This window comes from Musca autumnalis, unplaced genomic scaffold (genome assembly GCF_047663935.1).
Source record: "Musca autumnalis isolate F117 unplaced genomic scaffold, ASM4766393v1 scaffold_4, whole genome shotgun sequence".
NCBI classification, from domain to species: Eukaryota; Metazoa; Arthropoda; class Insecta; order Diptera; family Muscidae; genus Musca; species Musca autumnalis.
In genome coordinates, this window is record NW_027411977.1 from 72,046,832 (window position 1) to 72,071,073 (window position 24,242).

A 24,242-nucleotide genomic window follows, 5' to 3' on the forward strand; every position below is an offset into this window, starting at 1 on the left:
TGAAAAAAGCACTTCGTAGCAATTGGTCGCTTGTTTCTTCGGCTAAGCTTACTATGTGGATTCCTTACGGCTTGAGGAACGTAAGACGGTTAATTCTGAGTGGTACACTATAATTTGTTTGCCGGAATTCTCCTGAGAAATTCGAAAAACGAAGAAGAGAAGCTGAATCATTGTGCACCATGACAATGTGTGCTCTGACACATCGATTCAAACCAGCGCCTTTTTGACCGCACAAAACGTGGAGCTGATGGGTTGACACAAAATCACTTCTTTTTATCTCCCCACATCAAGAAAAAAGGCGTGTTCAACGAAGTTCGTGGCCAGAAATGCTGTTGAAGCGTTCAAAAACCATGTTTTGTCTCATTCGGAGTGGAAAAAGTGCTTCAAAAATTTAGAGAATAGTTTAGAAAACAAGACTATATATTTGACCAATAATCGGTCGGTGACTTTGGCACAACGTGAATTTCGTCGCAGACGTTTAGCCGCTCGCTTCGAAGAGACTGCCACAACACGAGATGCTGCCAGGCATGGCAGACCCCGGAGTATCCGTTATGCAGAGAATATTTCTGCTGTAGCCGAGGATGTCACGGAAGCGCCTTCGACATAGACCAGACGACGTGCCCCGCAAATGTGTATGAGTTGAAGCGAATTGTGGTACATTATTTGAAGATGTTTCCGTACAAAGTCCAGACGGTGTATCAGCTGTTAAATGCTGACCGCCAATTGCGTCTAACATACGATCAATCCATCCTTAATCACCACCAAGAGGAAGATGATTTTTCATCAAAAGTAATCATGAGTGATGAGGCGCTCCAGACATCTTTTTGTGGGACTTTTTGAAGTCGCGGGTTTATGTCAACAAGCCTCAGACACTTTCAGGTCTTAAAGACAATATCCGCCAAGAATGTTAGGACCTATCGCCGGAAGTTTGGGCCAAAGTGATGTATAATGCCATAAAAAGGGCTCAAATGACAATAAACTGTGGCGGCGGCCATTTATCTGATATCATATTCTCGACTTGATGTAAAAAAATATTAAAGACCAAATAAAAATAATCCACAAGAAAAATCAAAGTTTTTCATTTTTTTTTTAATTACAGCCAAAAAACTTCGGAAGATTACTTTTGCGCCACCTTGTATTATCGTTCATGCAATAACAAAATGGTATTAAATTTAGTACGTTTTTAGTACTAGTTTGCATTTCTAAAGCCATCTCCATATCTTAACCCCACATACCAACAATAAATCTAATAACAAATTTTAGAATTCCAGCTCTGTTTCTACGCCCGATACAACATTTAAACCGGTAATATACTTTTCATCAATTTATGGTACGTATTTCACACACTAATACTCACCCTAACTAAAAAAACAAGTGAGCAAAGGCTATAGTCGGGTCGGGGCCGACCATGTGATACCCTACCCCACTATGCACAGAATAAGCTTTTCACTGGTAAACATTTCTTTTACGGAATATAATCCGACTACCACCAAACATAATATGCCTCTTTCTCTCTGGGACCCCCAGAAGCAACCAAAATTTCGTGATCATCCGATCAAAATTGCGACCTGTAGCGTGATTGCAAAAAATGAAAGAATTGGATGCATTGCCGACTATTGTGGTATCTCCCTTGTTGACCACCTTCGCCAACCAACTTTACATCAATGGAAAGGTAATATTTACTTCTTCCTTTAACAGGCTTTGTCGTTGGAATACCCCTACTAGAAGCCGATATATTTACAAAGAATAAAACTTTTAATTTGTCTCCACATGAGCTGTTCCCCATTCCGACCCCTAAATATTGGCCGACTATCACCAAAATTAATAGACTTCTTCCTTTGTGCCCCCTTCTCCCCAAATTTCGTGACTATCCGATCAAAATTCCAACCTGCAGCGTAATTACAAAAAATGGAAAAATTGTACATATTAGTGACTTTGGCGATATCTCGGTTGTTTGCCCACTTACGCCAACATACTTTGCATCAATATAAAGGGGATCTTTTCTTCTTCCATTGACGGGCTTTCCTTTTGGAATACTCCTACCAGAAGCGGAAATATTCGCATAAGAAAAAAACTTTTACTTCTCCATATAAGCTTTTTGCTTATTGCGACTTCTGAATATTCGCCGACCATCAAAAAACATAACAGGCTTCTTCCTCTGTGGGACAAGCATCAACTCCCAGAAAATTCGTGACGATCCGATCAAACTTGTGACCTGTAACGTGATTACAAAAAATGGACAAATTATATTACTGACTTTTGCGATATCTCAGTTGTTTGACCACCTACGACAACCCAATTTACATCGTTGTAAAGGTGATATTTTCTACTTTCTTTGCAAGGTTTTGCTTTTGATATACGCCTAATAGATGCGAAGATATTCCCTTTGAAATAAAACGTTGACTATTTTCTCCAAATAAGTTTTTTCCCATTCCGACCACTAAATATTACCCGACCATCACCAAAATCAGTAGGCTTCTTCGCCTCCGGGACCAGTAAATTTGGTGACGATCGGATCAAAATTGCGACCTGTAGCGTGATTACAAGATTTAGATGGAAAGACGGACTGACGGACGGAAGGTCGGAAATTTTTTTTTTTAATTCATTTATTAATAAATCACAAAATATTCAATAAACTAAACAATGTGGCCCCGCGCCAGTATTGACATTACTGGGGCCAGTTGGCAACTAAACTATTTAAGCATTAATTCATAACAAACATAATAGTAATTAATAATAAGTAAATAATAATCAATATACTACAAGAAAATAATAAAATGAGAACATACAAAGTAAAGCAAAGTGTCAGAGAAGCATTTCCAAATTAGATATTAAATGATCTTTTACCCGTCTCTTAAATATTGATAATGTTCTACTTTGTTTTACAAACAACGGTATATTATTAAATTCATTACTTCCCGCATAATCAATACGTTGTTTCGGGACATCTTGGAGGTCTTAAATTCGACGAGCCCCTGGTAACAACATTTGTATTATTATTAAAAGTTATTTCTCTATCACCTATATTATGAATTGATTTATAAACATATACTAGTAAATGTTTCTTATACAAACCCCTTATTGGTAATAAGTTCTTTCCAAAATCTTTATATAATGACAAAGTATTATATCGATTAGGCAGATTAAACACACACCGTAAGGCCTTATTTTGTAATGTTTGCAGGGATGTTAATTCGTTTGTCAATTTATGTCCGTACACGATGACCATATACTCTAAGTGAGAGTGAATCAACGCTTTGTACATCAACAATCTAATATCCACACTCAGCTTTGCTTTTAGTTTAAACAAAATCCCAATGGCAGAGGCAATTTTCGCCTTTATGTACTTTATGTGGACATCCCACTTCAAATTGCTCTTTAATTGTACGCCTTAATAGGCCAGCTACTCCTGAATGACCGCGGTCTAAACCCCCACAGATTAAATTAATCGCCTTAATGACTGCCGTGTCAGTACCACCTCCTTTGATGTATGCAAACTGAGAACGATGAATTAAAGAGCCCTCTTCGAGATAGGACATCAATTAGGTACTTATTTCATTTACTTCTTGCACAAGACTACCTTCAACAAAAAATTCAAAGTTATTATTCATCATAGGAAAGGATGGCCTAAATCTTAAAAGTTTGGTCTTGTTTGGATTTAAAACAAGCCTATTAAGTCTGACAAATTCCGCAACCAACGACGAATCTCTTTCCAACTTTACCCGTAGGACTTTTTCATGTGTATATGGGTAAAAAATTGCGATGTCGTCCGCAAACATTACTATTGACCCCAATAGGCCAAGATTATTTATATCGTTTACGTACAGCATGAAAAATAGCGGTCCTAAAATGCTCCCCTGAGGAACTCCACTGCAAATGGATCGAACCGAACTTCTACTTTCTCCCACTTGGACAAATTGAATTCTATTTTCAAAGTAACTTCTTATGAGTTCAAGCTCTTTGTTCCTAATGCCATAATAAGTTAATTTGTTCAGCAAAATATCATGATCGACTAGATCAAACGCCTTACTGAAATCATAAAAGAGTCCAGCTACTCCTGAATGACCGCGGTCTAAACCCCCACAGATTAAATTAATCGCCTTAATGACTGCCGTGTCAGTACCACCTCCTTTGATGTATGCAAACTGAGAACGATGAATTAAAGAGCCCTCTTCGAGATAGGACATCAATTGCATATGCATATGCATGATTATTTTATCCAATGACGATAGAAGTGCTATTGGCCCGAATTGATCGACCATCGTAGGATTAGGTATCTTCGGTATGGCAACAATTTTGTAATGTTTCAAAACATAGGGATACTCTGCTACAGTTACCATACAGTTAAAAATATTTGCTATTAAGGGGGATAGCAAATCAGAAAATCGTTTTAAAAATTCAATAGAGATACCGTCATCTCCAGGACTTTTTGAAGAGTTCATATTTAGTATGACATCTTTTACTACATTCATAGTAACCATTTGAAAATGAAAACAACCATTATGACTTCTCAGCGTTCTTAACAAATTTGGATTATCGTTTGCATATTTAGGTATATTTTCTCTTACAGTGGTTACCGAATTGACGAAATAGTCATTGAACTTATCTGATAATACCTGTTCGTCGTATATGACATCACCCCCTTCACCAGTCACACATATGCCCTTCTCTGAAGATTTACCTAAGGTTTTGTTAAGAAATCTCCAACACTTTTTTGGATCACCACTATATTTTCTTATATTATCATCATAATAATTATTCATGCAAACTCGGGTAGACCTTTTGAATATCCGACTAATTCGTTTTAAACGCTCTTTTATTGATGTATCCTCACGATGTCTTCTCCTCATTTTTAAAAGCTTGTCCTTCTCTTTTATCAATTCTCCTAAATGCTTATTTATCCACGGAGACACATCATACTTTTTTAGACGATTTTCAGAAGCCACCGATGTACTTTCATTAACAACATGCGTAATAAGTCGTATAAGATCACTTGACATAAATGAAGGGTCCGATACAGTTTGCAGTTCCGAAATGCCTTCAAGCAATAATCTTTCAACCTTTCTGTAATCGCACACTTTCCTTTTTACGTTGTAAGAACAATTGTCACCATGATTTGTCATTACCCTACAAAATAACATATTATGATCACTTAGATCAATTTCAACGGATTCAATTTTCATAGACACTTTGGTATTGGCAAATATATTGTCAATGCTAGAACCACTTTGTGGCCTAGTGATTAAATTGTGGCAACTATGATGATCAAATGTATTGAAGAGTTCCAAAATGTCTTTAGCATTAGGACCATTCAGATCAATGTTGGAATCTCCCAATACGATTGAAGAACAGGTAGCAGTGCTTTCTAACCTTTCCTCCATTATGTCTAAAAATACTGGTACATTACCCCTTTGGGATCTATAGTAAGATAATACATGCAGCGCTTTCCCTATCATCTTTAAATTATGCAATCTAATATGGACAATATTGACAAAATTAACACACTCACAAGATATAACCGTGTATTTAAACCGATTATTGACGTACAATGACGTTCCGCCGTAGCCATCGCTACGGCAACTGTGTACTCCACTAAAGTGCGGAATGTTATATAGCTGGGTACAATCATTGGAAAACCATGTTTCATTTATAGCTAAAATGTCAGGCAATTTAGGTAGATTGGCAATAACGTTTCTAAATTGATTAAATTTATGAATAGACGAAATGCTCCTCATATTCACTGTAACAATACTGATATAATTGTTATTACATTCAGTTAAAAAATTTTTATAAGAATCTAGATTTTTGAAATAATTCATAGAAAATGGAATAATTGATTCAAAATTTATGAATTGTCATCTAACCCCCCATCATCATCACTGCTGCCAATATCAACATTAATTTTTCTTTGTAGGCTACGCCTTGGCTTTTGGCTTTGGGTAGTTGCACCCATCAATAACATATCGACATCATCTTCCGTTCGAATTAACTTGGCTCGTGAAGAAACTGACTTTTTGGCACCACATAGTGGTGTAGGGTATAAAAAAGATTGCAGCTTTGTCGCTACACCCAACAGCTTATTGAGTACCATTTAGTAATTTTCGTATACTTATGGTATGTATTTCGACAACCACATATCTCAATCCTACACTGACATTAATACAAAATAATAACAGTAATCTTAATTGCAAATCTCAGGATTTCAGCCAATTGTACCAAACTAAGTACCATTTAGTAATCGTACCCATAAGTACGATTTACAAAACTCCATCAATTTAACACTTTAACAGTAATCTTAATTTCAAATTTCAGGATTCCAGCTCTATTCGTTCGCTCAGATACAAATTATACCAAATTTAGTACTTTTCGTATCCATTCCGTATTCAAAAACCTCCTCAATACCACACTTCAACGGTAATCTCTATTCCAAATTTCTGGATTGCAGCTCTATCCGTTCAGCAAAATCTAAATTGTACCAATTTTAGTTCCATTTAGTACTTTTCGTACCCTTAAGTACGAATTTTCACAACTCATTTAATCCTACAGTCCAACAGTAATATTGGACTGTACTAAATTTAGTACCATTTAGTACTTTTCCAAAACTAAACACATATCTCAATCCTACACATCAAGAGTAGTTTTATCTCCAAATTTCAGATTTCCTGCTTTATCCGTTCACCCATATCCGAATTATACCAAATTTAGTACCATTTGGTACTTCACTTCACATAAGTAAGAAATTCCAAAATCAGCATTTATGCTAATGAGAGTATATGGTAATATTCAAAAAAGTTTTTCAATCGTTGAAATTGAGGTTCGCCATTTAATAAGTCGCGAACTGTTAATATATTTTATAAAATATGAATTTATTTATATTAATTGATCTCATAATATGTACCATAACAAATAATTTTCGTGGAAGCTACGTTGGTGGTAATATAAAAAAATGGGAAAAATGTGTTGAAGTAAACATGTTTTTTTTGTGTGTTATGTTTTGATTTCTGGTCAAACCACGCAAACTTCGAACCTGTGCCCAAAGAAAGAACTAATGAATACCTCTTGGGCAACATGGTTCTAGTGTATGACTTTTCGATATATACACGGCATCCCCCTAAAATCGATGCTGATATTTTGAAGTTTTGATTTCAGTGTTTTTCGAATTTTTCTTATAATTAGAGGGTGCAACTAGATAATAATCCAAACTAGTTAATAGGATTGTAGAACTCGCGATTCCACGTCGTTCGATGTATATCTCATGAGTGTGCTCCATACAGCTTCCTAGTAATAGGAATCCAAAGGCGAAAATTTGGTGCGTAAATTTTCTGAAAAAAACTATTTTTTGGCTTTGAAATTTACAACTGTCGTACAGGTACCCCTGAACACCGCGTGATTTTAGTTTTTTTTTACGTGCCGGATCTAATAAGCTTTTCCCCGTTCCATCCATCCACTAAAACGCCGGATATAGATACCTTGAAAGTAGAAAATTTGCAAAAATATATTTTGACAATTCCGCGAATTGAACCGCGATTTTCTTTGATTATTTTTACATAAATGTAATCCTTTATACGCGATTATAATCTTTCAGGAGTAATACCCCTATTTATCCCAAAATAGAATGCGGTGGCACATCCGCAGTTCTTGACGAATCTGTCTAAAATAATTTATATTGACCTATTTTTAATAGGCGGCCATTGAAATCGGATGCACCCTATAATCATATGCAGATCGCGTAATTTTTGCCCACTTTAAGGTTTTTTTGAATAGTAAGATGCAACTGATGACACACTTTGGCCGCTGAATGAAACATGGGAAAATCCATGCATATTGACAGACATGGACTCCCTGTATCCGAAAAGCACATGCACCTCAACTGATTTAAACCAATTTGCGAAATATACGGTTTTTAACTTCTATGTTTTTTCTTTGATTGTAATTTCAATATTACTCTCTACTTCTTATTTCTATTGCTTATCACAGAAAGCAAATATACTTTCACGATGACTAATTAATTTTCTTGTAGAAGTTTAAGCAAAATACTTCAGGATTTAGATGCAAATTTGGCGAAATAATAGAATAACTCCCAACATATATTTTTAAAAATTTTCGCATTTAACCAAAAATATATTTTTTAAATAATTTCCAACAATAAGTTTTCGTTCTTTGTTGTTGCTGTAATATGCAAGTTATAAACGCGATCTTTATAATTTTGGTCTCACTTTTTTTACGTGTTGTCTAGATTCTGTACGTATTTTTAAATTATTTTTTAGAGATTTTTTGGACTCTGATTTAGAATAAATAAAATTTATTCCAAGATTTCTTCAATATTTTTTGATTTTCCGCGAAAATAAAAATAAATTTAGCAACTATTTTGGCATCTACGGATGGATATCAAATGCTGCTAACGATTCATATATACATGTTCTAATTACAACACAATAGGAATTTTTAAATTTTTTTCTTTACAAGAGAGTAAAACCGCATATAACTTTTGAGTGCAGCATCCAATTTTGTGAACGCGAACAGATTTGAAACCACGATTTTTTTCGTAACCCAAGTACCAAAAATGGCGGATGTGCTCGCCAAAAAAGTTTTTAATTTTTTTTTTCTATGTAATTGTAAAGGAAATTTGAAATTTACCATATACCCTTCATAGCCTAAAGGCTGAGGGTAAAAAAATGTGTGTTTTTCCCATACAGTTTCCCATATAAATTATAGCTTTTTTTCCACAAATGAGCATTTTTTTTAAATATATGAGTTTTTATAAGAGTTATATGAGTTTTATGAAAACCCAAGGAGTATTTTTTCAATTTTAAAAAAAAGTTAAATATTTTGAAAAAAAAATATTTTTTTTTTTTAATTTTTTGATACGACCAAAAATGTGCCTCGTCGAAGTAACGGTCTTAGACCCCAAGTATGTTTGAACGAAATTAGTTTCAGACAATTTGAAGTCGATTTAGCCATGTCCGTCCGTCTGTCTGGCTGGTGCGCACGATAACTCTCAAACGGATCAACCGATGCGAACCAAATTTTGGGTGTCGTAATATTTTGTCCAAACTTAGTTTAAGTTCGAAGATGGGCCATATCGGTGCACGCCTTCGGGTAGCCCCCTCACAAAAGTTCAAAATTTGTGTGTAAAATGGCACATCGTATTATTCCTTCTAGATATAGATCGGGTTCAAATATGGAGTATATTGGTCCACTCCTTCGGGTACCTCCCACACAAAATTCGGTTAAAGTGAAGTTTAAAAGCTCCTCTCGTTTTGAAATTTGTTTCAGTATGTTGTCCCTGCGGCTCTCTTTACAACGGTTCAATTTTTTTCTTGCGCAAGTCCATACTTCCTGAGATATTGACTTTAAAATTCCAAGAAACCCTAAAGGCACCCACCAAAATGGCAAATCTGCAAATAGTTCTCGCAGGGAGTTTCTGATTGGTGTAGACTTTTCACATCATATTATTTCATCCAGTCATGTAGCCCCCTCACAAAAGTTCAAAATTTGTGTGTTAAATGGCACATCGTATTATTCCTTCTAGATATAGATCGGGTTCGAATATGGAGTATATTGGTCCACTCCTTCGGGTACCTCCCACACAAAATTCGGTTAAAGTGAAGTTTAAAAGCTCCTCTCGTTTTGAAATTTGTTTCAGTATGTTGTCCCTGCGGCTCTCTTTACAACGGTTCAATTTTTTTCTTGGGCAAGTCCACACTTCCTGAGATATTGACTTAAAAATTCCAAGAAACCCTGAAGGCACCAACCAAAATGGCAAATCTGCAAATAGTTCTCGCAGGGAGTTTCTGATTGTCAATTTTTTTCTTGCGCAAGTCCACACTTCCTGAGATATTGACTTAAAAATTCCAAGAAACCCTGAAGGCACCAACCAAAATGGCAAATCTGCAAATAGTTCTCGCAGGGAGTTTCTGATTGTTGTAGACTTTTCACATAATATTATTTCATCCAGTCATGTATCAGGTTGGAATATGGACTATATCGGTCCACTTCTTCGGGTACCTCCCTACAAAATTCGGATAAAGTGAAGTATAAGAGCTGTTCTCGGATCGTCTTGAAAATTTTTCAGCAGGTTGTCTTTGCGACTCCCTTTATGACGTACAATTTTTTTCTTGCGCAAGTCCATACTTCCTGAGTTATTGGCCTTAATGTTCCAAGAAACCCTGACGACACCAACCAAAATTGCAAATCCGCAAGATAATTCTCTCAGGAGTTTCTGATTGGTGCAGACTTTTCACATCATATTTTAATCAGTCATGTATCAGGTTGGAATGTGAGATATATCGGTCCACTCTGTCGGGTACCACCCACACAAAATTCGAAAAAAGTGAAGTTTAAAACCTCCTCTCGCATCGTTTTGATTCTCTTTTCAGAAGGTTGTTCTAACGGCCTCATTTTCAACGGTACAATCTTTTTCCAGAGTATGTCAATACTTCCTGAGATAATGGCGCAAGCACCAAAACCCTTCCGGAAGATACTAAAAAGGCTATTGTGCAAAATAACTGTCAAACTTTCTTAAAAAAAATTCTTTCAAGCTTAATTTAACGTAATTTAATATTTTGAGTTTGGGGTTTGACCTTTTTATACCCTCAGCTTTTAGGCTAGTGAGGGTATATACACTTTGATACGATGAAAATGTGCCTCATCGAAATAATGGTTTTAGACCCCAAGTATGTTTGGACGAAATGTGTTTCAGACAATTTGGAGTCGATCTAGCCAAGTCCGTCCGTCTGTCTGTCGGTCTGTCTGTCGGTCTGTCTGTCCTGCTGGCTGGAGCGCACGATAACTCTCGAACGGATGAACCGATTCGGCTCAAATTTTGGCTTTCGTAATATTTTGCCGAAACTTAGTTTAAGTTCGAAGATGGGCTATATCGGTTCAGTCCTTCCGGTATCTCCCCCACAAACGTTCGAAAATGTTCGGAAAATTTGTGCGCACGATAACTCTTAAAGGGGGTAACCGATGTGGTTCATACTTTGCCCATCGTGAAATATGTACCAGACTTAGATGTGGTTTCAATATTGACTCAATCGGTCCACTCCTTCTGGTACCTTCCACACAAAATTTCGGATAAGTTCAGTTTAGGACCATCTCTCGAATCGCTTTGATTTTTGTTTTAGCAGCTTGTATTCACCACCCCCTACACGACGGTAAAAGTTTCATCAGGGGCACGTCCATACTTCCTGAGAAAATAGCCTGAAAGTTGGAAAAAACCCCTATGACACGGTGTGAGGTGGTTGGAGCGCAAGATAACTCTCGAACGGATCTGCCGATTCGGTCCAAAAGTTAGCATTAGTAATATTTTGTCCAAACATAGTTTGAGTTCGAAGATAAGCCATATCGGTCTACTACTTCAGGTACCTCTCCTCCACAAATTTTCAAAAATATTCGGAAATATTGAAGGGAGTGGCCGAATTGGTCCATACTTTACACATCCTAATATATCTACCAGATATACATCAGGTTCAAATATTGACTATATTAGTCCACTTCATGCAGTACCTCCCAAACAAAATTTCGGATAAGTTCACTTTAAGACTTGCTACTGCATTGCATTCGCTGCCTCACTTACGATGGTAAAAGTTTTTTTCAGGGGCAAATCCACACTTCTTAAGCAAACAGCCCGAAGGGAGTAAAACCCCCCTATGGCATCATATGTGGTGGCTGGAGATCGACTTCCATAATGGTCAATGTTGATCCATTCCTTTAAGTATTTCCTCTGCACTTTAATCTAATCATCATTTTTGTCGATTTATACGTCCACAATTTTTAAAACCCTCTAAATACATACGTTTTTTGGGAAAAAATAGTTTCATTATATTATTGAGCTAATATCAATCGGGGTGCACTCATTGATATGAGAGAAGTCTCCCCTTGTCCCGTATGGGATGTTTGTGTTTGTGGAACAATTATAGTTTCAATATACACATGCTGAGGGTATATCTCTGTCGGCCAAGTCGACTGATACTTTTTTACTTGTTAAATAGTTAGGACATATGAAAAACATCAAAAACTTTGATGCAAAATATGAAAAAAATTTTACCTTAAATTCCTCTGCAACCGTTAGAGAGAATTTGGTGCCTTTTTATGTGTCGGAGTGCTGAAATATTATCCGCCGAAAAAAAAAAAACAAGAAAAAGAATTATGAAAATATACTCATGCGTTCAAAAGAGTTTTGACCGAGAACTACTGTGCGTCACCTGTAAAGTTGGTTAATTCCTCCACATTCATTTAAAAATTATAAAATTTGTTCCTTGTGAAAAGTTTTACTTGACATACTGTGCATTTGTTCGTTGATTTCTGTGTAAAAATAAAAATTACTTTGAATACATAATGCTAAGAAGAAATGTGCTAAAAATACGCAGGTAATGTTAATATTGTAATGATTCCTTAAATTTACGTTTCATTAATTTTCTGAAGCCACAATGGCTAACTGACATCACAGGTATGGATGCCTATGAATTCGGTTTCAGTAAAGTAGCCAAGTACTCTTAACGGAATTCCTAGTAATGACATTAATTGCAATCTCCGAACGAAGGATTCTAATAACTGCAACTTGAATTATGTACTTGATTTTGTTCAGTATGGCCAACATTGTAACAACACTTCGAGGATTCTGCAGTTAAATTTGATGGTTTTTCTTTTACCCATAATTTAAGCAGTTTTGCTGCAGAAGCAGAAAGTTGAAAAACCCAAAGTAAACTTTAAAAGATCCACATTTTAATCAGATTTTCTTTTTTGGTCTGTATGCATAATCATTTATTTGCCTTTCTCACATCTATAAGTTCTTTTTTTATTATTTCGATATTCTTTTAAACGCCATCATCATTTACTTTTAAAGCACACCATCCATACTCCAAGCACAAAACAAATCGCACAGAACCAAATATTTACGAAAGACAGCATACACACCGCATGACAGGCAGGCAAACAAGTAAAACAGTAAAGGAAAATTGGTGAATCGAAGAAAATGTTTGGAATAGAATTGACGATGTTTTGTTTTTGCTGTTGTTTTTGTTCATTCGATGTTTTCCAATTTAATCCTGTTGCTTTAGTTTCCACTTTTCCAGTCGCGTAATATTTGTTGAGAGTGTCCTTCATACTCCATAATCGTCGTTGCTACCAGTTGAATATATTTGAATGTATGTGTGAGTTGGGGGTGGGTAAGAATATGGGAATTGGTATGTGTGTGTGTGTACAAGTGTCTGTGTACACATGCAAACAAAAATCTGTTGCATACTCGCACTTTCAATGTCATGTTCTTGAGCAACTTTTGACACACTGTTGGAATTTGTTGGTGTGCTCTTAAATGTGTGTGTGTTTTTATAAGTCTCTTTGGTTTGGTTCTGTTTTCTCTTATGACTTCTATGCTTACATTTGTTGCTTTACATAATTTATATGTTGGTTAATATATCCTGTTATTGTTAAATTGTTACTTCGGTTACTTGATTGTACAAAGTACAGGAAATAATATATGCGCCATCTATTTGATACTGTCGGTTTTCTATGATTAACGTGACATATTACATATTAGAATTCACTTTTTCAATACAAAGCTCATGACCTTATGATTTAGCTCGATTATTTCAATTATTCAATTATGAGAGAAGTCTCCCTTGTCCCTTCAGGGATGTTGTGGGAACATATGTATGTAATTCAATTATAAACATATTAACGTTGGCTTACATTTCAGTACGGTCTTCTAGCTCACGAAAAACATAATATCGCTATAAACAGGATCACAAAGAGTAATATCGGCAAAGAATCCAAAGGATTTTTGAACAGACCCTAAACTACACTTAAACAAAAATGTTGAACTTCTCTGGCAGAGGTACCCTAAGGAGTAGACCGATATAGTCCATATTCGAACCTGATCTACGTCTCGCAAAAATACTACGATGTGCAAAGTATGGATCAAATCTGTTGTTGCCTTCGAGATATAAAGTGCACACCACTCCATCGGAAGGAGTGGACCGACATGACCCATCTTCGAACTTAAACCAATTTTGGACAATATATCACGAAGGCCAAATTTAAGACCGAATTAGCAAATCCGTCCGATAGTCATCCTGCGCTCCATACAGCCAGACAGACTGACGGATGAATATTGCTCAAATGGATTTCGTCCAAACATATTTGGGGTCTAAACCCATTATTTCGAGGAGGCACATATTGGCCGTATGAAAGGTTATATACCTTCGTTAGGTTATATACCTTCGTTTTCGAAGGAAAAAGACCCAGAGGAAGAAAAGAAACAATATGGATAAGTAACATTAAAGAATGGACGGGTGTGCAAAACGAACGAGTTCTTTTAAATGCCGCCAGAAACCGAAGCCTTTCGATAATTGAATAGAACATATTTAATTGTACTATAATATTAACAATTAGTTAAGTTAATTTATGTAACACTGCATTATAATTGTATGATCGCTAACATCCGAACACGGATTGGCAAATAACGAAGAAGAAGAAGTCTAAAGGCTGAGGCTATAAAAAATCCTCGAACCAACACTGTGCTCGCAATGATACTCTCATCATTGGACCTTGAAAAACAGAACACCTCAAAACCCACGACAAAAGAAGCTCCTCGTCTTCTAGTATTCCGTTAAAGATCCGAAGCCAGCATAATGGAATTAGACGTTAAACAGGGATCTGATGGTTAAAATGAGTATATGCAATATATTCCGCTGAATAGGATTAATAAGCTATTCAGAGCTGACTTTATGAGAACCGAGGATAGAGGAATTTAAGGCTATTATCTAAGGAAAAATATAATCTGGACCACAATGATTACCTGCAGTAGAAAATTTAAAAACATGCAATAACGTTGCGGAAAGTAATCTTAAACGAACTTAACGTACGGATTTGGTCCAACTTTATTTATTCCGATGAGACACATTTTGTATGTACCCTCAATTTCATTGCATCGGCCCCAGTGTGAACCCACCAAAGGGCCTTCCTTTCAGAAGTCGGAAAAACCATGGGACGGAGGCGGGCGAACCAGCTACCTAGTGTGACTGTTTCGTTTGGGATTGTCACTAAAACTGTTGGGGAAAATTTCATGAGCTCCGAACTTACAGAGAACTCATACACATATCAGCGCAGGGTCCATGCATCCTAACAACCCTAGCGCTTTAGGATAGAGGAGATGGGATGGTGCTAATGAAATTAAGGACGGACCATCCACCTCTAAGAAAACTATTGACTCGAAAAAGGCCTCTTCACGGCAGGTGTGTCAAGTGGTAAGAGGATGCTGGACCGTCAGTCAGGCGAACACTCGACATTATACGCGAAGGTGATCTAATGCCAGATAGGGGAGGGGCCCAACCTGTGATGACCTGCAATGGTAGTTACGGGCAAAAGATCTCCCACTTGTCTCAAGAGAAGGCCACTTCGTTCGGAATCGGTGATAAACTGTTGGTCCCATATCAATGAGGTAATATAAATCGGGGTGAACTCATTCCTATGAAGGAAGCCTTACTTGTACCTTCTACCGGAAGAGGAAGCCCTCACGATGTGTAAAAACGTGCTCCGAAAAATGAAAGCTATTAGTAAACAACGCAGCATCAGCAGGGATGTTTACACTGGTGTTACTGAGCTAGAGGAACTGCTAGATGTAATAACAATGAGGTAATATGAATCGGGGTGTACTCATTCATATGAAGGAAGCCTTACTTGTACCTTCTACCGGAAGAGGAAGCCCTCACTAAGTGTAAAAACGTGCTCCGAAAAATGAAAGCCGAAAAATGAAAGCTATTAGTAAGCAACGCAACATCAGCAGGGATGTTTAAACTGGTGTTACTGAGCTAGAGGAACTGCTAGATGTAATAACAGACTATAGAAGAAACTGAAAAAAAAAAACTGAAGAAGAAAGAGCAGCAAGCACCAACAAAGGGATGTTGAAAAAACAAGTGCCTCAAGCAACACAAAAAGCGAAGCGTAGCGCGTCATGCCCTGTCGAAACAAATCCGGAGAAAAAGCAAAAACAGAAGGCAGTTAGTTCCCCTCCGATCTAGCGCCCACAAATGCCCACGCGAAGAGTTCTCACGAATGGGAAACTGTCCCCAGAAAAAGAAGACAAAGCCCTAAGAGGCCAAAACAACGATTAGACGCAGTCGTTATTAAGCCCCGAGATGGACACAGTTATTCCGACGTACTCCGAAGACTACGGGAAAAGGTGGATCCCGAAAAGACCAAAGTGGAAGCTCAAACGGTCCTCAAGACGAAAACAGGATCGATCCTTCTAAGGATCGATCAAAGATGAATTCAGCGAGACAATTGCGGGCTCACTAAAAGATGAAGCATTAGTGCAAAGCAGAAAGTCAAAAGTCACAATTGAACTTCAAGATCTTGATGCACTTTCCACAGAAGAGGAACTACTTGAAGCTGTCTACAAGGTGACAAAAACCGCAAAAGCAGACATAGATTCGCATTCGTAGCCTCACCTTCGGAAGATGCAAACACTCTGCTTCTAGAAAGACGAATTTATATCGGGGTAGGATACTGCCGACTTAAATACCGAAAGGATGTAAAACGCTGTTACAAATGCTTCAGTGCAGGGCACATGCAGTGGGACTGTGAAGGCCCAGATAGGAAAACAATGGATATTTGTAGAATATGCGGGCAGACAGGCCACAAAATGAAAAATTGCTCAAACCCTGTAAAATGCTGCATTTGTTCGGAGAAGGAGAATAGACCAACAAATCACATGCCTGGGTCACGTAAATCCCAAACCCCAAACAAACAAAACTCAATGAGATTTCTTCAAGGCAACATGCCCAGAGGAAAAGTAGCACACTCATTGCTGCCAATGATAGTACAGGAAACAGACGCAGAAATAATCATTATAAGCGAACAATATGCAAAAACATATAGCGGTAAATGATTCGAGGACGACTCTAAAACTGCAGCAATATGGATCCCAAACAATAAGTATGTCATAAAATCCAGCGGAAAAATAAACGGATATACGTGGGTACAACTTCGAATGGGGAATGCCAAGAACCGATTCAAGAGGTAAACGCGTAGTAGACATGGTAGCACGATTAGGAATGATAACTATAAACACGGGAAACAAAGCTACCTTCAAACGCCTAGGATGTGAGGGAACCATCCCAGACGTTACATTCGCCTCTGAGAATCTGCTTAGTAAAATTACAGAGTGGAAAGTCTTAGATTCTTACACAGCCAGTGACCACGAATACATATCTTTTAGTCTGGAGGCAGACACGAACTCGCAGAATGCGAACACCTGCACTACCTTTCATAGATGGAATGTCAACAGACTTAACCGATCCATTCTCCTCAGGGAGTCAAACAGGACGCTAGAGGAAATCCCATCTACACTAGATGCCAAACAAACGGTGGACCATGTAATGCATACGATTAAAGTTATCTGTAATAAAGCAATGCCCAAAACAAACGCAGCACCAACTCGGAAGGAAGTATACTGGTGGAACTCTTCGATTGCTGAATCCAGGCGAAACTGTATTAAGACAAGGAAGATATACACTAGAGCAAAACGAAGAGGTGAAGCTGAATCAGAACACCAGGCGTATAAAGAAGCAAAGAAACAACTATAGAAATGTATAAACAAAAGCAAAAAGGACAAGTGGGAAGAAATTAGAATGGATATTAACAGAAACCCGTGGGTCTAGGCTATAAGATCGATGGACGAAGACGTAATGCAAAATAAGATGGACGAAGACGTAATGCAAAATATAGTAAGCACGTTATTTCCTCAACATGATACCCTACGCGATCAAACGGAAGCAGAACACATCGCAAACATTCCACTTTTTTTCAACCAAAGAATTACAAACAGCCGCTCGCAGCCTCAAAAATAAGAAAGCACCTGGCCAGGATGGTATACCAGCTGAGGTCTTAAAGGAGATAGCGCTATCGTGTCCGGAAGCGTTACTCACTATGTATAATAAGTGCTTCACTGAGGGTATATTCCCAGACACGTGGAAAATACAAAAATTGGTTTTAATAAGCATGGGGAAGGATGATCCTACATCTGCATCATCATATAGGTCACTATGTATGTTGGATACAGCCGTTAAATTGTTAGAAAGATTGATAAAACCAAGACTCGGAGACGCAATAAACGCGGCAGGAGGGCTCTCCAGAAGGCAGTATGGATTTCGCCCCGGAAAGTCTATTATTGGTGCTCTAAATGAAGTCATACTTACTGTAGAAAGTGCACAACAAGCCAATCACTACTCAAGACCGATTATTTTGCTAGCAACGTTAGACGTCAAAAATGCTTTTAACAGCTTGCGATGGGTTGACGTATTAGAAACGTTGCACAAAATCTTCAATGTTCCGAAATATCTTATGAACATTATAAGAGACTACCTCAGAAAGCGCATGCTAATTTATGAAACCAATCAAGGTACGAAAACGGTGCAAATTACCTCAGGAGCAGCACAAGGGTCTATACTTGGGCCGGATCTGTGGAATGCGACGTATGACGAAATTTTAAAAATAGAGATGCCAGATGACCCCTTCCTCGTGGGATACGACGACGACATTGCGGCGGTGATCAAAGCGAGAAGCCCTGAAGAAGCGCAACGGAAGCTTCGGCAAACAATGATCCGCACTAAAAGCTGGCTGGACGCTCACGGTCTAGAGCTGGCGATGCAGAAAACCGAGGTCCTACTACTTATAAAGCGACACATCAACACTAGCATTGAAATTGATTTAGGAGATCTAACAATACATTCTAAGCCATGGCTAAAATACTTAGGAATGAATCTGGACACAAAATTCACATTCTCTAAACAGATTGAGTACTCGACTACAAAGGCGACCAAAATAACTGCCCAACTCAGTAGACTGATGGCAAACATTGGCGGCACACTGCCTAGCAGGAGAAAAATAATAATGGAAGTGATAAGCAGCAAACTTCTTTACGGCTCAGAAATCTAGGCACCAACGCTGAAAAAGCAGAGTCGAGCAAAAAAACTAGTGTCCGTTCAAAGAACAGATGCGCTCCGAGTGACGTCGGCGTATCGCACAGTATCCGGTTGGGCAAACGATACCAAAGGCAGATGGACACACAAACTTATCCCAGAAGTCCAAAAGTGGCACAACAGAAAGCAAGGAGAGTTAAATTATTACCTTACTCAGATGCTCTCCGGACACGGATACTTCCGAAAGTACTTGCACCACATGGGGAAATGCACCTCACCATATTGCACTTACGAAGAGGAAGAAATTTTTGATAATGCTGAACACATTTTCTTCCACTGTGCACGCTGGGTAAACAGACGTAATATGCTAGAAGCTGAGATTGGCTCCTTCACTTGCGCAAACGTCATTGATAAGATGGTGGAAAATGAAAGAAACTGGGAGGTGATAAGAGCTTACGCAGAACACGTGCTGCGTGAAAAGAAGAAAGACCTTGACGCGAGAGGATAAAGAAAAGCGGGGCCTGGACGCAGGCATATATCGTAGGAGATTTGGCTTACACAAACACCGATCAGGGGATCCAGCTCGAAGTAATGCGAACGCGGTGCCGATGTGGTTCAATATCCCCGGGGTGAAAGGAGGTGGGTTTTAAGCTGGTACACATGGAGTCCGGCAGAAGGCGACTGTGACGACATTGTCAAATGCGTAAAGAATTTTCACATCTCAACCCGCATAAAAATTATTATTATTATTATTTTTATTATTATTATTTTTATTATTATTATTTTTATTATTATTATTTTTATTATTATTATTTTTATTATTATTATTATTATTATTATTATACCCTATACCACAATGTGGAAAAGGGTATTATAAGTTTGTTTTGGTAAAAATTCATGTAACACCGCGAAATATTCGTCGAAGACCCCCAATGTGGTATACCAATCTTCATATCTCGACGAGATAAAGCGATTTTGAGATGTGTTTCCGTCCGTCCGTCTGTCCATTATAAATTGTAAACACGCTCCAGGCCGCAATTATGGACCGATCGTCACGAAATTTTGTATGAAGGTCGGGTTCAGATCAGAATAGATCCCTATTCTTATTGGTGATGATCATGAAATATTTAGCCGGTGAAATGGACCAAAAACATAATATTTTCTAGCGGCTCTGTAGGTCTCAATAACACTGTGCAACATTTTTAAGGTGATCTTGTGCAAACAATTCGAACTGAAGATTTTTTTAAAGTACAGACCCAAACGCCAAGAAACAATAGTTGGGTTTTGTTGTGTCAGATCCAGCTCGGATTTTATGGCCCCATCTAAACATGGTTAAATATTGAGTTTTTAAAGAAATTCGGGGCTATATCTCTGAAACCAATGCGAATCTTCTTCTGACCTCTGAAGCAAATTTGTAGATAAGGACAAGAAAACAATATATGGAGAAATAATGAACTCGAAAAACTACATTTATTGCCTCAAATTTCAAAATATATGCAAAAATACCACAATTTTTATACATTTCGCACCGTATCTCCAAAACTGTTAATTTTTTCTGAATATTTTCTGAATATTCCCTGGAATGTAATACACAACTTTTCAGAACATGTCATTGTTGTAAAATGCCTCTGTCCCGTTGTTTTCAGTACATTTCTCAACGACGATTTAATAAAAATGTCAATAATGTAGTGAAATCCGAAATGCGAGAATAAACTGTTGGTGTGAACCGTGTTTGAAATACGTGTTGTAAAAGATATGATGCAAAATACCGCTGAAACAACATGAAGTAAACATTTTAGAGTTTCAGAATGTTCTAAAGAATTGTTGAGAACTTTATTTGGAAGATTTTTGCAAAAGGGTTCAACTCCCAATAGTTTAGAAGATACAGAGCAGAATTTCAGCAATTATGTAAAATTTTCTATATTTTATAGATTTTGATGCCCTAGATGGAGTTTTTCTTATGTGGTTTCTTCAAAAGAAAAGTTCTACTAGTTTATGGCTACAATATTGCTAAAGACAGCAAGGCCAAATTCCTATTCGTTTCTGAGATAAAGGCCTGATAAATGCAAAAAAGTGTAAATTTAGCCCGGTTTAGATGAGGCCATAAAATCCGAACTGGATCTAACAGGACAAAACCCTACTAGGGTTTTTGTAGTCTAAATATGTACTTTCAAAAATGCATATTAGAAGTTGTTTGCATTTTCAGTGTTGCATAGTGTTATCAATCTTTGAAGTAGTGGAAGCTGTCACAGACACATCATTGCTCCCTCCGCTGGTGTTTGCACATTAGTCGGATGGTTTCCGTCTATTTGTCTACTGACTCAACTCCATTACCCTGGTGCGGGATTTTGGAGATGAGATGAAGGAGAATTTGAATACCTCCATCGCCTTTATTGGCTTCTTCTCAGTTTTCCTTGAATACGTATCCCTATCTGAACAAGAGGTTCCCTCATTCATTTTCTTACAGGCCTCGGCTGGGATTCCTCCATCAAAGTTCGATTAATCTCCTTTAATTATCCCTTGTTGGTTCTATCCACTTACCTTTTTTCACCCTCCCTCTTCTCCCTTCCCGTTTCTAATCAAACAGAGCAGCTGTCTATAAAAACGGCAGCTGAGCATCCTACAACCTAATCTGACATAAATACCTTCATTAGTAGACAGCGGAATTTTATGTAACCCCTAATTTGGTCCGATTCATGTCAAATTTTGGGACTGGGCATATTTTTGACTTCTGATTAAATTGCAATCGAAACATATGACATATGCAAAATTATACAAAAATGCACAATAAAGGTATAGTTCTTTGGGAGCTATATGACGGCCTGAACCTAAACCGACAAATTTTAGGGGGAAAGTTGTTTACCCCCAAGGAAGACTTAATAACAAATTTCACCCATTTCGGAGGGATATTGAGGCCACAACCTTCCAAATACCGGAAATCGGGAGGTACGGTACTATGGGGGCTATATGAAGACGTGGACCTATACCGACAAATACCAGAAATCCGGAGGTACCGTTCTATGGGGGCTATATGAAGACGTGAACCTATACCGACAAATTTCAGGTGGAAAGTTTTATACCCCCAAGGAAGACTTAATACCCAATTTCAGCCATTTCCAAGGGATATTGAGTCCACAACCTTCAAAATACCAAAAATCCGGAGGTACCGTTCTATGAGGCCTATATGAAGACGTGATCCTATACCGAGAAATTTCAGGTGGAAAGTTTTATACCCCAAACGAAGACGAAATACCAAATTTCAGTCATTTCAGTGAGATATTGAGGCTACAACTTTCAAAATGTCGAAATCGGGAGGTACCGTTCTATGGGGGCTATATGAAGACGTGGACCTATACTGACAAATTTCAGGTGGAAAGTTTTATACTCCCAAAGAAAACTTTATACAAAATGTCAGCCATTTAAGTGTGATGTTTAGGCCACAACCTTCAAAATATCGGAAAGCGGGTGGTACCGTTCTATGAAAACGTGGACCCATGCGGACAAATTTCAGGTGTAAAGTTTCATACCCCCAACGAAGACTTAAAACCACATTTCGGCCATTTCGGTGGGATTTTTGGACCAGTAATTAGCATTATTTTTTTGCATATGCTTATTTTATGCAAATATGTAAAAATATGTCAAAATATGCAAGATATGCAAAATATGCAAACATTTCTGTTTGTTTTATTTTGTGATAATACGAGTTTCAGTCTAATCAGATTTTCTCTACGACCATCCTAACCATATATGCATTTGCATGGGATTCCGCTGTCTAATCATTAGTTATAAGGCCATGGGTAAAAGCACAAGGACTCTGATCGGATCTGTTACAATAATATTAGCGTCTGGATTCTCCCAGAAGCACGCATACATCAATTTAAATGACGTATGTATTTTCTCCAAGCGCCAGAATCTCCTAAAAGGTTCTCCACTTAACAAGCATACTCTCACTAAACCAGCTCAGAATTGTTATTATTAATCACTGCTGCATAAAGTCTATGACAAGCAAGTGGTTACGACAACCACTTTAAATACTGCAGACTTTATGAAGATGAGGAAGAGACTGAAAGCGAAAGACTGAGCGCCTTCTCTGCCGTCGTCCTTGCCGGCTGATTGGTGCCCTTGAGATGGACTCTGATCTATAGAACCCGCTGCCCTGATAAGACACTAACTGAGTTTTAAATTGCTGTTGGGCTGGTCTTTTTAGATTTTGTAAAGTTCGTTAAATTACTTCTCCAACTAAGTTCGATTATTCTCTTGTCGATATTTTCTTGCCTGGTTCTATCGACTTACCTAACCTGTTATCACCCCTTTTCATCTATTTTACCCTATTTTTAGGATGAACACAGTGGACCGCTGGTAACATATATACCCTCAATAGTCATAAATCTAAATCTATTATAAATAATAATAGAGTCTGATAGGATCACTTTAAAAAACCCACGGTAATAATAGCGTCTGGATTCTCCCAGAATCACGTTTATATCAATTGTGGAAGTTTGTAATACTGGTGAATTCGCTTTAAGGGCCAGAATCTCCTAAAAGGCTCTTAAAAATGCAGTATATAATAAGGTTAGGACCTGCGGAACACTTTTAAAAATTCGTATTCTCTCATCAATTGTCAAATTACAAATTGGGAAAAAAGCAATAAATAGAGGGGAGTGGAAGTCTATTCTTAGTTCGGCTTATAGGACATATGTTCCGTAGAGAGCCGCCTATGTTAGTAGATAAGTCAATTGCGTGTTAATAACAGCGTCGGAATTCAGCCATAATATTTTAAAAATTCACGTGTGATATATGTATAATCTGCGTTTCCCTATAATGCTTTGAATTAACAGTTTAATATCAGGGTCTGGGGTTCCCTGGAATGGTTTCCAAATATCTTTGCAATGTATTAGTGTAGGGGGTCTATTAAAAGAATTTATAGTTATTTTTAAATTCTTTACAGCCGGTATAATGTCCTTAAAGCTGATCTTATAAAAGAAATTTAAAAATTGAACATAGCAGATATTTACAATTTTCGAAGAAGTCTCCCTTAAAAATGTATTTGTAGTTATTGAAAAAGAGAAAATCCAAAATATTGGAAGTTTTCTCAAACACAAAATGTACACAAAAAAAGCATTCATAACGAATTTCCATGTATAAAGAGCAAGGATAATAAACGAATGCCAACAGTTAGCTGTTGCTTCTTAGTGAATACGGACATCGAGTACCACCTAGTAAGACAAGACAGGGCAAATCGTTTTGCACACTTAATTGTCGCAAACAGGTGTACGCAAGCACACACATTCTTACATATACACAGATCCAGATTGGCTG

General features: G+C 37.6%; 1 protein-coding gene across 1 annotated transcript in view; it reads left to right on the top strand.

Moving 5' to 3' along the window:
* Positions 1-24,093: 24,093 nt before the first annotated feature.
* The window catches only part of Fife (regulating synaptic membrane exocytosis protein fife), a 402,960-nt gene continuing 402,811 nt past the window's right edge, over positions 24,094-24,242 (top strand). The window contains exon 1 of the mRNA XM_073986964.1: positions 24,094-24,142. The gene's annotated coding sequence lies outside the window, so the exon portion shown is untranslated. The remainder of the gene's footprint in view (positions 24,143-24,242) is intronic.